Source organism: Gopherus evgoodei, chromosome 2, assembly GCF_007399415.2.
Source record: "Gopherus evgoodei ecotype Sinaloan lineage chromosome 2, rGopEvg1_v1.p, whole genome shotgun sequence".
Classification (NCBI taxonomy): Eukaryota; Metazoa; Chordata; order Testudines; family Testudinidae; genus Gopherus; species Gopherus evgoodei.
In genome coordinates, this window is record NC_044323.1 from 82,239,801 (window position 1) to 82,251,341 (window position 11,541).

Sequence of the window (11,541 nt, forward strand, 5' to 3'; positions counted from 1 at the left end):
CTGGTATTTATTCCTCTGATATATTTATAGAGAGCAATCATATCTCTTCTCAACCTTCTTTTGGTTAGGCTAAGCAAGCCAAGCTCTTTGAGTCTCCTTTCATAAGACAGGCTTTCCAGTTCCTCAGATCATCCTAGTAGCCCTTCTCTGCACCTGTTCCAGTTTGAATTCATCCTTCTTAAACATGGGAGACCGGAACTGCACACAGTATTCCAGATGAGGCAGAGGATAACTAGGATGGGATTTGTTTCAACAATAGTTATACCAGTAAAAGCCTGTGTAGACATAGATATACTAGTAGAAAGGTGCCTTATACTGTGTGACAAAGTTCCTCCTCTACCTTGGTGGGTCCTGCGCTTATTGGCAGATTTGCTCGCCTCACGGAATCACCATATGGGTCGGGAAACAGCCCAGAGACCTTCCCCTCTGGTAGAGGCCACAATCCAGGTCAATTCCTCTTGTGTCTGATCAGGAGTTGTGAGGAACCCGGGCCCACCCTCTGCTCCAGGTTCCAGCCCAGGGCGCTGTGGACTGCAGCTATCTAGAGTACCTCCTGGTACAACTGCGCAACAGCTACAACTCCCTGAGCTACTTCCCCATGGCCTCCTCTCAACACCTTCTTTATCCTCACCACAGGACCTTTCTCCTGGTGCCTGATAATGCTTGCACTCTTCAGTCTTCCAGCAGTATATCTTCTCACTCCCAGCACCTCTTACTCCCAGCTCCTCACATGCATGCCACAAACTGAAGTGAGGTCCTTTTTAAACTCAGGTGCCCTGATTAGCTAGCCTGTCCTAATTGATTCTAGCAGTTTCTTAATTTGCTCCAGGTGTCTTAATTATCCTGCCTGTCTTAATTGGTTCTAGCAGGTTCCTGATTACTCTAGTGCAGCCCCTGCTCTGGTCACTCAGGGAACAGAAACCTGCTTCTTCAGTGGCCAGTAGATCTCCCTTCTATTCCTCTGCTGTAGAGGGAAGGAGGGAGAGGGCTGCTGCTGCTGTTCCTGCTGAGCAATGGGCCCTCGCTGCTGCTGCTCCCTTGGCTGGGCCAGACACCACCACTTCCATCACCACCTCCCGCCTTCTTTGCTACCCTCTCGTTGGCTGGCTGCTGATCTCCTCACCCCCCCACCTTCACCCTCAACTGCTGCTGTTGCTCCACCTACCGCCCCGGAGGGGTGGGAGGGAGGCTGCTGGCCTGCTTCCCAGGGAAGATGGGGAGTGAGGGACCCCAGCTCTTGTTGCTGAGAACACCATCTGAGCGGGGTCCCTTTTGCCTGGACACCGGACCACCACCACCTGGAGTTGCTGGGACTGCTGTGGCTGTTGCTGGGGAGCTGTTGGAGCCCCGAGGAGAAGGAGGAGAAGAGGACCACCCGCTGCTGGAAGACCACATGAGGACCGCTGTGGAAGGGGTTTTACTGGACTGAGTCTTTTTCGAACTGTGCTCTTGTGGTGGGGGTTTGGACTGTGTCTGTTGAGACACCGGGGGTGTGGTGTGGAGCCTGCCCCCGGTCCATCTGTGTTCCCTTTCGCCCCCACCACCATTGTTGCCCCCTCCACCACCCCCGCTGGCTGTTTTCCTTCTGCTTTGGACTCCTGCCTCTGGGACTGAGCTGCTTGCCGGGCTCACCACGCCCGCTTCCATCGTTTGGGTCTGCAGCTGCAGCAGCAGCCAAGCATTGACTTTTGCACAAGTGCCCAAGGGCGCACCACCTCCCCCCGCCCCCTGAACTGATCCCTTTTCCTTTGCCACATTTGTCCACCCCACCTATTTCCCTCTGCCGCCTGATAGTTCTGCTCCAGCCCTGCAGCTGTCCCCGTGGTCCCTCTACCCCAATCCCAGCTCGCCCTTTCCCCCCACCCAGTGCTCCCTCAGCCCTGATTGGTCCCTCGCCTCGTGTGCGCCCATGCCCCCTCCCATGCGTTTGTGCCCTTCCCCATTTGGTCTCCCCTTGTTCACTGCACTCCCCCCTCTGCCGTTGTCCCCCCATATCCCCTAGTGCAACTGGAGGAGCCGGAATCCCCTCTGAATCGGTGACCTGACACCCTCCCCCCCAGGTCCTTGGTTGCTCCCTATGCCCCTTTAGCCTTCCCTTTTTGGTACCCTTCTCCCCTGCCTGCAGCCTAGCAGCAAGGGGTAGTCACCTCCTCTCCCTCCCCTCTCTTTTTGTCCCCCTCCCCGCTCTTGTTATGGCGGGGGATGTGGCGGGGGAGACCCCTCACGATGCTTCCACTGTCCTTCCTCCACCTGCCCCCGTGCCCATTCCCCAAGCCTCTACCTCGACCGCCACTGCCGGTCCACCTGCCACTGCCCCCGCTGAGGCACCGGTGAGTACTGGGGAGACCTCTGCTGCTGCCATGACCCTTGCCCCTTCCGATTCGGGGGGAGCCCCCCCAGTTGATGGGAAAGGTTGGGGTGGGAAGAAGGGTAAGAGCCCCGCTAGAAAGGCCAGGCCCTCCATGGCAGAGACTGGCCCCACTGCTGCAGCCCCACTACCGACCGCGGCATCCCTCCCCACTACTCCCTCCACCAGCTCTGCAGGTGTCCCTCCGCCGGCCCCCAAGGCATATGCCCATGTGGCGGCTGCCCCCCTGCCTGCCGCTGCTCCTCTGACTACCGCTTCTGCTACTATCTACAGAGGCTGGGGCCCCTTCCCCACCTTGACCAGGAAGCACGGCGTCCGTTGCCTCCTGGTGCCCTCCTCTCCCCATGTGGAGACCTACGTGCGGGCATTGGCAAGGGTGATGGTGCCCACGGCCATCGTGGAGGCCTCCAAAATGTACAGGAGGGTAGTCTTCCTGGCATAGGAGACCGCCGCCCAGGAGGCAGTAGAGATGGGCCTGGCGGTGGGGAGTGTGTTCATCCCCCTGGAGCCGTTAGAAGACCTGGGAGTCCACTTGATCCTGACCTCCGTCCCTCCCTTCCTGCCCAATGCTGCCCTGCTGCCTGCCCTTTCTGCCCTGGGGCGTCCCATCTCCGTCATGAGCCCTCTCCCGTTGGGCTGCAAGGACCCCGCCCTCCATCACGTCCTCTCATACCGCCTGCAAGTGCAGCTCCAACTGCCGCTTGCGGCGCATGGTGGAGAGGCGCTCGAGAGGACCTTTCTGGTCCCCTACCAGGGAGCCCACTACCGGGTGCATTACTCGATGGGGAGGCCCGGTGCTACCTCTGCCGGGTGATGGGGCACGTCCGGAGGGACTGTCCTTTGGCCCAGCACGGAGGAGCATCCGGGACCCCCGAACTCCTGCAAGGCGCTGGCCCTGTCACCACCTATACCCCTGGCTGCCCGGCACCTGAAGCTGACCCTCCTCTTTCTCGGTCCACCGCTGTGGAGGAGGGTGCGGCGGAGATGCCACCAGGCGTGGGAGAGGGCTCGCCCCAGAGGGATTCCTCCCTCATTCCTGCTGCCCCACCATTGCCTCCCCGAGTCCCCGAGCCATTGCCCTTGCCCCCCGATCCGACCCCTGTTAGCCAGCACCCAGATGATGCCATGGAGGGCTGGTCCTTAGTGCAGGGGAAGCGGGGCAAGTGGAAGGCTCGGGTCCCGTTACATCCTTTGGATTTGGAGACCCCTGGAAGAGCAAGAAGGGGAGCACCAATGACAAGCCTTCTGCCTTGCCCCCTGATGACTCCTGTTCTGTGGTGCCGGCTGGGGACCCCGTGGCAGCACCGGAAGGTGACACCGCCCCCTCCTCCAGGGTCCCTTCCCGGGGAAGCCCCCGAGGGAGCCCCTCTCGCCTCCTTACCATCTGAAGCCCCTGTGAGCCCCGAGGTGGGCGTCGCCTCAGGTGCTGGCGGGTAGGACCCTGGGGTGGCGGACAGTGCTCTCCCTTCCATCTACGAGGAGATCAAGGCCCTGGGTCCGACCCCGGTCACGCAGGGGGAGGACGACCCTCTGCCAGCGGGCCTTGATCTGAGCGACCTCACCCTGGTCCCCGTGTTCCCTTCCCCTGACCATTGCTTCTGCTCCCACTTCTGAGGGTCCCCTGGAATCTTCCCTCAGCCTGGCTGCGGGTGGCACCCTGCTGATGGCTGCCGAGCCCATTGGGGCGACGGCTGGTGCCCCGCTGCCAGAACCCGGTTCCCAGGGGGTGCCCCTCTTGGGTGTAGAGCACTCGACCTCCTTCCCGGGCAGGGACCCCTTTGACAAACATCTCTCTCTGGATGCTGGGGCTACCACCCAAACCATAGTGGCTGAGCCCAGCATCATTAGGGGTCTCCTTCCCACTCCCCAGATCCCTGAGCCTAACCAGGAGGGGCCGCCTTCCAGTGGCCCGACTATTGAGGCTCAGGATTCTACTTCTGCCCCTCTCCTCAATTCTCTTCCTGATCCCAGCCCTACTCCTGTCCTCTGCACTGTACCTGATGCCAACCCCGTCCTTGTCCCTTCCACCTCCCGTGATGCCATTGCCGCCCCTGGGGTTACCCCCACAGGGAGCGGCTTTAGACGTTTTTCCCTCTCCCGACCCATCAAGGGCTGCTGTTTTCCTTCCGCCACCCCCTGTTGAACCGGGGAACGGGGCGGGTCACATGGTGTCAGCCCTTCGGATGCCATGTCGGGAGCCCGCCCCCTGCCTGCCCACCTTAGTGGGCCACAGGGCTGTGATGGGGGCCCACCCCCTGCCTGCCCACCTTAGTGGGCCACAGGGCTCTGACGGGGGCCCACCTGGGGGATGGTCGTAGATCAGTGACCCCGGCCCCCATGCGCTGAGGGAGGAGCTGAATTATTTCCTTGAGGATGTCCGTGGCTCCCATAACAAAGTCCAACTTGCACTTCAGCGGTGGGGGGATTTCCATCAGATCCTCTGGGCTGCAAGGGCCCTCATGGGGGAGGGTAAGAGGACTGGGAAGCAGGCCACCACAGCCTACCAGTGGGTCCGCCTCTTCCAGGACTCTTTACTCACGTATGGGGTAGGTCACAGATTGCTGCGCAGCCCGACGGAGGCCATTGGCATGTCTGCCGGCGAGGATCCCCCCGAGCCCTCCTCATGGCACTGATCATCTTTGCCACATTAAACACTCGGAACTGTAGGTTAGGTCTCCGCAGGAGCCAGGTGCTCTCCTTCCTTCGGGAGGGGGGGTACTCTATAGTTTTCGTGCAGGAGACCCATACGGATCCGGCCGCTGAAGCTAGCTGGTGGCTGGAGTGGGGGGATGGGGGTCTACTTTAGCCACCTCTTGGTCTGCACGGCTGGAGTGGTGACCCTGTTCTACCCCGACCTACGGTCGGAAGTACTGGGGGTCGCCGAGGCTGTGCCGGGCAGCCTGCTGCTCCTCCAGGTCGGTATGGAGGGGCTAGTGGTTAATCTTGTCAACGTTTAGCCCCGACTTCGGGCCCGGGGAGGTTGTGTTTTTATCAGCAGGTGTCCACCTTCCTCGGCTTCCTGGATGCTCGTGAGTTCCTGGTCCTGGGCGGGGACTTAAACACCACCCTCGAGGAACGAGACCGCTCAGGGACCGAGCAGTGCCCAGCCGCCACAGACATCCTCTGGGAGATCGTCGATCGCCACTCTCTGGTGGACGTCTGGCGTGACCACCACCCAGACGACGTCTCAACGTTCACCTTCATCCAGGTGGAGGCCCATCAGTCACGCCACTCCTGGCTGAACTGCATTTACCTGTCGTGTTTCCACCTTTCACGGGCCCACTCCTCCAGCATTCGGCTGGTCCCCTTTTCAGATCACCACCTTGCCACTGTGACGGCCTCTCTCTGTGCGGAGAGGCTGGAGCTGGCCTACTGGCACTTTAATAGTTTGCAGGAGGATACGGGCTTCGTGGTGTCCTTCTGGGAGTTCTGGCTGGCCTGGCGAGGGCAGAAGCATGCCTTTCCCTCTGCGCGGCGGTGGTGCGCGCCCGGCTCTTCTGCCATGATTACACCCAGGGTGTCAGCCAACGGAGGGATGTGGTGATAGGGCAATTGGAACGGGAGGTCTTGGAGCTGGAGAGGCGTCTGGCCACCAGCCTCGAGGATCCATCCCTCTACGGAGCGTGCTGGGAGAAGCGGGAGGAGCTCCGGGCCCTCGAAGATCATCGAGCCCAGGATGCCTTTGTTCGATCCCGCATCCGCCTCCTTTGGGAGATGGATCGCAGCTCCCGCTTCTTCTATGCCCTGGAGAAAAGGAGGGGGGCCAAGAAGCACATCATCTGCCTCCTGGCAGAGGACGGCACCGCCCTCACAGATCCGGCGGAGATGTGCAAGAGGGCCAGGCCTTCTATGTGACTCTTTTCTCCCTGCATCTGACTGATCCTAATGCTTGCAGAGTCTCCCAAAGGTCAGCATGGGCAACCAGGACCAGCTAGAGCTGCCTCTCACTCTGGCCGAGTTCTCAGAAGCCCTCCGTCGCATGCCCACCAATAAATCTCCGGGCATGGATGGGCTGACTGTGGAGTTCTACCGAGTGTTCTGGGATGTTCTCGGCTCAAACCTGGTCACCGTCTGGGCCGAGTCTTTGCAGGGCAGGGTCCTCCCTCTCTCGTGCAACCGAGCCGTGTTCACCTTATTGCCGAAGATGGGGGACCTCCGCGACTTACGGAATTGGCGTCCCGTCTCGTTCCTCAGCACGGACTACAAAATCGTTGTGAAGGCCATCTCAATGCGGTTAGGGTCCGTGCTTGCAGACGTGATCCACCCAGACCAGACCAGACCTACACCATCTCGGGCCGCACGATCTTTGATAACCTGTATCTAGTCCGGGACCTTCTGGAATTAGGGTGTAGGGATGGTCTGTTTGCCCTCTTGTCCCTGGATCAGGAGAAGGCATTCGACAGGGTGGACCACGGGTATCTCCTGAGCACTCTGCGAGCGTTCGACTTCGGACCCCGGTTTGTGGGTTTTCACCAGGCGCTGCATGCTTCTGCAGAGTGTCTGGTCAGGCTCAACTGGACCCTGACCGAGCCAGTCAGCTTCAGGCAAGGACTGCGGCAGGGGTGTCCCCTCTCGGGTCAGCTGTATGCTCTGGCGATCGAGCCCTTCCTCCGTCTCCTCCGTTGGAGGCTGACGGAGTTGGTGCTTCGGGAGCTGGAGCTGCGGCTGGTCCTGTCAGCGTATGCTGACGATGTGCTCCTCGTGGTCCAGGACCCGGGCGACTTGGTGTGGGTGGAGGCTTGTCAGGCCATCTACTCGGCGGCCTCCTCTGCCTGGGTCAACTGGGTCAAGAGCTCTGGCCTGGTGGTCGGGGATGGGTGGCAGGCGAGCTCCCTCCCGCCTGTGCTTTAGGCCATCCAGTGGAGAGCGGGTCCGCTGCTCTATCTCAGCATTTACCTTTCTGCCACGCATCCGTCTCTACTGGAGAACTGGCACGGTTTAGAGGGCAGTGTGATGGAGCAGCTTCGGAAATGAACGGGACTACTCCGGTGCCTCTCCCTTCGAGGGAGGGCGCTGGTGCTCAATCAGCTAGTCCTGTCCATGCTCTGGTACCGGCTCAACACCCTGGTCCCGGCCCCGGGTTTCCTGGCCAACCTCTGGACGATGATTCTGGAGTTCTTTTGGCCAGGGATGCACTGGGTCTCTGCAGGGGTCCCCCACTGCCCCTGGAGGAGGTGGGGGGCAGGGCCTGAAGTGCCTATAAACTCAGGTTCATGTCTTCCACCTCCAGGCCCTGCAGAGGCTCCTGTACGGTGCAGGTAGTCCAGCACGGAGCATATTGGCGCATGCCTTCCTCTGCCGCTTCCGAGGGCTCCGATACGACCGGTAGCTCTTTTTCCTCCATCCAAGAGGTCTTCCACAAGACCTGTCCTGGTTACAGTCTTCTACCAAGACCTCCTCCGGACCTGGAAGCTCTTTTCAACGACTAGGTCCGTGGCGGCCACCGTGGGGGGCCGATCTCCTCACGGAGCCTCTGCTACACAAACCCCAGCTTCGTGTGCAGGTGGCGGAGTCCCCCACGATGTGCCAGAGGCTGGTCTTGGTGAGAGTCACCAGGGTCAGAGACCTCCTGGATTACAACCAGGGAGACTGGCTGGATCCCCTGACGCTCGCTCAGAGCATGGGGCTCTCCAGACCTCGTACTCCCCGGTGCGTACTTCAGGAGCTGAAGGCCACTTTATTGCCCGCGCTTGGGCCTACCTTGACCGGGTCCTGCAAGAGGGCACGCCCCTCCCACCCTCCACCCTAGGCCCCATGGACCTTTTTATCGGACCCCCACCCTGTGGACCCAATCGGCCTCCTCACCCTTTCACTGCGAGCTGGCTGCACGATCTGCAGCTGGTTCTGTTCCAGGCAGCACCAAGGAAACATCTGTACATGCTCGTGCTCCACACTCTCTCCACTATCTTACCCTCGGGTCCCGCCCCGATACCAAATGGCGGGACCTCCTGCAACCTCTCGAGGGTGAGAGGCCCTGCTGGACCAGCTTATACTCTGCCCTGGTCCCGAGGCCCACCGGGGATGTCAGTTGGCGGCTCCTTCATGGGGCCATGAGCACGGGCTCGTTCTTGGCGCAGTTTACCCCTGTCCCCAACACCTGCCCTTTTTGTGGCACGAAAGAGACCCTGGCGCACATTTATTTAGAGTGCGCCAGATTGCAGCCCCTGTTCTGGCTCCTCTTGAATCTTATGTTGCGTTTTTGATTGCACTTTTCCCCTCACCTGTTTATCTACACACTCCCCTTCTGTGGCCCCACCAAGTCGCGGGATCTCCTTGTCATCCTCCTCTTGGCCCTGGCCAAACTAGCCATCTACAAAACCAGGGAGATGAGGTTGGCCAACGGGATTTCCTGCGACTGTGGGGCCTATTTCTGCTCCTCCATCCATTCACGCATCCGGGCAGAATTCCTCTGGGCCACGTCCGCTGGTTCCCTTGATGCCTTCGAGAAGCAGTGGGCATTGTCAGGGATTCTCCGCTTGGTGTCCTCATCAGGTTTCCTTCATTTAGGCCTGTGACTTCACTCCTGATCCTGTTTTTTTCATTAGTTGTCCCACCGAATTAGTTGGTGTCACAGACCTGTGGATCTTCCCCTTAGGCTGGGGGGAGGTCCTTTAGAAGTGGGCGGGCTTCGCCCGCCCACCTCCTGGATACCAATAGAACCAGAATCCTGTACCCCACTGGTCTGGGTCTGTCACAACTGCTATAATTCTTCTTCTTCCCAGGGAATACCTGTACTTGTATAAAGGACCTTTATACCAAGATAGCAGGATCTATACTGCTGGGGTTGTACTGATTTAATTAGACTGAGAAACTGTTTAAAAGTGCAACTTTCTAGCGTGGACTAGCCCAAATGGTTCAGATGTTTTCTGAAAGAGAGGCTGTGGTGCAAGACCTGAGGGTTGCAAAGCTTAGGGTCAGCTTGATCTTTATCAGTTGCTGTTTCATAGCTGACCCACAGACACTGGGCTGCTCACCCATTTGAATCTAGCCTCCCTGGCCTTTACTGACCTTAGGGTACATCTACACTACAGGATTATTCCGATTTAACTCAAACCGGTTTTATAAAACAGATTGTATAAAGTCGAGTGCACGTGGCCACACTAAGCACATTAATTCGGCGGTGTGCGTCCATAGTCCGAGGCTAGCATCGATTTCCGGAGCGTTGCACTGTGGGTAGCTATTCCATAGCTATCCCATAGTTCCCGCAGTCTCCCCCGCCCCTTAGAATTCTGGGTTGAGAGCCCAGTGGCTGATGGGGCAAAAATCATTGTCGTGGGTGGTTCTGGGTGAATGTCATCAGTCAATCCTTCCTCCAGGAAAGCAACGGCAGACAATCATTTCATGCCCTTTTTCCCTGGATTGTCCTGGCAGACGCCATAGCACAGCAACCATGGAGCCCATTCAGCATTTTTTTTACAGTCACCGTATGTGTACTGGATGCCGCAGACAGAGGCGATACTCCAGGGCTACACAGCAGTATTCATTTGCTTTTGCATGATAGTAAAGATGATTACCAGTTGTTCTGTACTGTCTGCAGCCAGTGTAATTTGGCAATGAGATGATGGTTATCTGTTCTTCTGTGCTGTCTGCTGCTATCATGGGTGCCCCTGGCTGAGATTGGCCAGGGGTGTAAAAGCAAAATTAGGAATGACTCCCCAAGTCAATTCCTCCTTTATGGTTTCTAAAAATAGAGTCAGTCTTACCTAGAATATGGGGCAAATGTACTAGAGAAGCAGTGTATCAGAGAGTACAGCTGCTGTGTGTCAGATCCTGCAGAAATGATGAGCTACATGCCATTCACAGGGGGTGCCCCTGCAATAATCCCACCTGTTGCTTCCCTTCTCCCCCAACCTTCCCTGGGCTATTGTGGAAGTGTCCCCCCATTTGTGTCAAGAAGTAATAAAGAACACAGGAATAAGAAACACCGAGTTTTTAGCGACATAAAATGAGGGGGAGGCAGCCTCCCGGTGCTATGATAGTCCAGGCAGGACATTAAGCAGTGTAGGGGAGAGGAGCCCAGCATCCCACTGCTATGATAGTCCAGACAGTACAGAATCTTTTTTTTTCACATGAAAGGGAGGGGGCTGATTGAAGCTCAGCCCCCAGTTGCTATGATGAAGACGGTTACCAGCCGTTCTGTATCATCTGCTGAGAATGACCGGGAGTCATTCCTGTTTTCACCCAGGTTCCCCCGGCCGACCTCACCTGAAGCCAGCCAGGAGCACTCACGGGTTGATAAGAAGGACTGTTATCAATCCTACTGCACTGTCTGCCACCGGGGAGGGGAGAGAAGTGGATACTTCTCTTCACTGCTGCAGCATTGCATCTACCAGCAGCATTCAGTAGACATAGGGTGACATTGAAAGAAGTCAAGAAATGATTTCTTGCCCTTTTCTTTCACGTGGTGGGGGGGAGTAAATTGACAAGCTATTCCCTGAACCACGCCGGACAGTGTGTTTGAACTTACAGGCATTGGGAGCTCAGCCAAGAATGCAAATACTTTTCGGAGACTGCTGGGGACTGTGGGATAGCTGGAGTCCTCAGTACCCCCTCCCTCCCTCCATGAGCATCCATTTGAGTCTCTGGCTTCCCGTTACGCTTGTCACGCAGCACTATGTAGCCTGTAGATTTTTTTTTCAAACGCTTTGGCATTTCGTCTTCTGTAACGGAGCTTTGATAGAACAGATTTGTTTCCCCATACAGCGATCAGATTCAGTATCTCCTGTACGGTCCATGCTGGAGCTCTTTTTGGATTTGGGACTGCATTGTCACCCGTGCTGATCAGAGCACCATGCTGGGCAAACAGGAAATGAAAATCAAAATTTCATGGGGTTTTTCCTGTTTACCTAGCCACTGCATCCTAGCTGAGATTGCTGTCCAGAGCGGTCACAGTGGTGCACTGTGGGATACCCCCCGGAGGCCAATACCGTCGATTTGTGGCCACACTAACCCTAATCCGATATGGTAATACTGATTTTAGGGCTACTCCTCTCGTCGCGGAGGAGTACAGAAACTGATTTAAAGAGCCCTTTATATCAATATAAAGGGCCTCGTAGTGTGGACGGGTACAGCTTTAAATCGGTTTAACGCTGCTAAAATCGGTTTAAACGCGTAGTGTAGACCAGGCCTTAGTGTTGCTGTCAAGTGCAGCTGCTGAGAAGCAGGGAGGGGAG